This window comes from Larimichthys crocea, chromosome VIII, assembly GCF_000972845.2.
Source record: "Larimichthys crocea isolate SSNF chromosome VIII, L_crocea_2.0, whole genome shotgun sequence".
Lineage (NCBI taxonomy): Eukaryota > Metazoa > Chordata > Actinopteri > Sciaenidae > Larimichthys > Larimichthys crocea.
In genome coordinates, this window is record NC_040018.1 from 31,973,724 (window position 1) to 31,976,373 (window position 2,650).

Below are 2,650 nucleotides of genomic sequence, written 5' to 3' on the forward strand. Positions count from 1 at the left end.
AGTACACACAGTACACACAGTACTGCAGTACTCCTGTGAAAGATGCATGGAGGAAGCGTGCAGACAGATCCTGAAATACTCTGATTACACCACATGATGTATTGGAGTATTTCTATCATATGTGTGCAGTACATGAAGTAATTCATGGTGTGTGCAGTACATGAAGTACTTCAAGGTGTGTGTAGTACATGAAGTACTTCATGGTCTGTGTAGTACATGAAGTACTTCATGGTCTGTGTAGTACATGAAGTATTTCATGGTCTGTGTAGTACATGAAGTAATTCAAGGTGTGTGCAGTACATGAAGTAATTCATGGTGTGTGTAGTACATGAAGTAATTCATGGTGTGTGTAGTACATGAAGTATTTCAAGGTGTGTGTAGTACATGAAGTAATTCATGGTGTGTGTAGTACATGAAGTATTTCATGGTGTGTGTAGTACAGTATTTTAGGAGTACTTTAGCAGTACCTGAGTATTCCTTGTAGTATTGCATGTGTGTTTTGCAGTACTCTCCCTGAGTATCGCAGTAGTATTTGCTGTGTACTGCAGTCTTCTTGTCGGAATGCGGCCCACTCCTGCCTCGGTCAGTAAACAACAGCCCCTCTGTGGGGTGTGTTCCTGCACGGCCGAGCTCCGCCAATCAGCTTCCAGCTCCTGCCCACGTGGTCCTCTTGTTTACTACGAGGCTGGAGAGCCACCGCGGGGGCTGCTGGGAAAACCCGGAGCGGACTTGAAGGTCCGGACCGGACCGGGCCATACATGGTCATGATGATGTCACAGTGATGTCATCAGGGTTAGCTCATCTCGGTTGTAGTTTATATACTATATACCCAGCTGCATGATGGGAAATGTAGGATTTGTTTTTACATCAAGTTATGTTAGCTAATGTTAGCAGTGAGCTACATTACCATTAGCTCTAAACCAACTGGATCCTCAGTGTTAGCTGCATTAGCTTCACCTCTAATGCTACTTAGCAATCTTTCCATCAAGTAATGTTAGCTAATGTTAGCAGTTAGCTACATTAGCTGATATTATCAGTTAGCTATGTTAGCCTTTTCCATAACATTAGCTAGTGTTAGCACTTAGCTAACTTAGCTTATATTATCAGTTAGCTATGTTAGCCTTTTCCATAACATTAGCAGTTAGCTACATTAGCTTATATTATCAGTTAGCTATGTTAGCCTTTTCCATAACATTAGCTAGTGTTAGAAGTTAGCTACATTGGCTTATATTATCAGTTAGCTATGTTAGCCTTTTCCATAACATTAGCTAGTGTTAGCAGTTAGCTATGTTGGCCTTTTCCATAACATTAGCTAGTGTTAGAAGTTAGCTACATTAGCTTATATTATCAGTTAGCTATGTTAACCTTTTCCATAACATTAGCTAGTGTTAGCAGTTAGCTACATTAGCTAGTGTTAGCAGTTAGCTACATTAGCTTATATTATCAGTTAGCTGTTAGCCTTTTTCATAACATTAGCTAGTGTTAGCAGTTAGCTACATTAGCTAGTGTTAGAAGTTAGCTACATTAGCTTATATTATCAGTTAGCTATGTTAGCCTTTTCCATAACATTAGCTAGTGTTAGCAGTTAGCTACATTAGCTAGTGTTAGCAGTTAGCTACATTAGCACTAGCTCCAAACCAGCTGGATCCTCAATGTTAGCTTTATTATATTAGCTTTAGCTCTACTGCTACTGATCAATCTGATGTAACATTGAGTAGAAGTTAAACCCCCTCCCGGTCCGATCCGGTCTGATCCGGTCCGGTTTTTGTGTGCCCCTCCTCCCTGATGTTCAGACTGGTTGCAGCCTGCAGCACACACACACTCACACACACACACACTCATTGAACAGCAGTGGACACGTTAGCTGGATCTTGTTGTTGTTTTTGTGTTGGAGGTTCTGGTTCTGGTTCTGGTTCTGGTTCTGGTTCTGCAGGTGAGTGACAGCTGCTGTGTGCCTCTCTTCTTCTGTGGTGTCTTTGTTTGTTTGGACTGAATGAAGTTCACAAAGAGAACTCAGACCATCAACCACCCACCAGAACCGACTGGTTCTGGTTCTGGTTCAGACTGTGTGAGCTCCAGCTGATTTAAACGTCCACATTTTGGACCTTTGAGTGGTTCTGGATGGACTTCTTGCTGTTTTCAGGACTCTTATTGTGGAGGGTGTGAACTCTGCACTGAAGGAATCTGATTGGCTCAGAGCTGCACACACACAGAGGGGTGTGTGTGTGTGTGTGTGTGTGTGTGTGTGTGTGTTTATATGTGTGTGTGTACAGTTTATATGTGTGTGTGTGTGTGTACAGTTTATGTATGTGTGTGTGTGTATGTGTGTGTGTGTGTGTGTACAGTTTATATGTGTGTGTGTGTGTACAGTGTGAAAAGTTCGTGGTGAGTTCAGGTTCCTCTGTTCGTGTCAGTTTGAGTCTCTTTCCTGTTTCAACACGATGATGCGTTCAAAGTTTGTCTGACACAGAAACATGTTTCTCTGTCAGGAATATACTTTATATATTCAGAATATACTTTATATATTCAGAATATACTTTATATATTCTGAATATACTTTATATATTCTGAATATACTTTATATATTCTGAATATACTTTATATATATTCTGAATATACTTTATATATTCTGAATATACTTTATATATTC

At 40.5% G+C, this 2,650-nt stretch overlaps 1 protein-coding gene across 1 annotated transcript in view; it reads left to right on the forward strand.

The window, feature by feature from the left end:
• Window positions 1–1,806: 1,806 nt before the first annotated feature.
• The window catches only part of znf395a (zinc finger protein 395a), a 7,544-nt gene continuing 6,700 nt past the window's right edge, over window positions 1,807–2,650 (forward strand). Inside the window, exon 1 of the mRNA XM_027281384.1 lies at window positions 1,807–1,933. The gene's annotated coding sequence lies outside the window, so the exon portion shown is untranslated. The remainder of the gene's footprint in view (window positions 1,934–2,650) is intronic.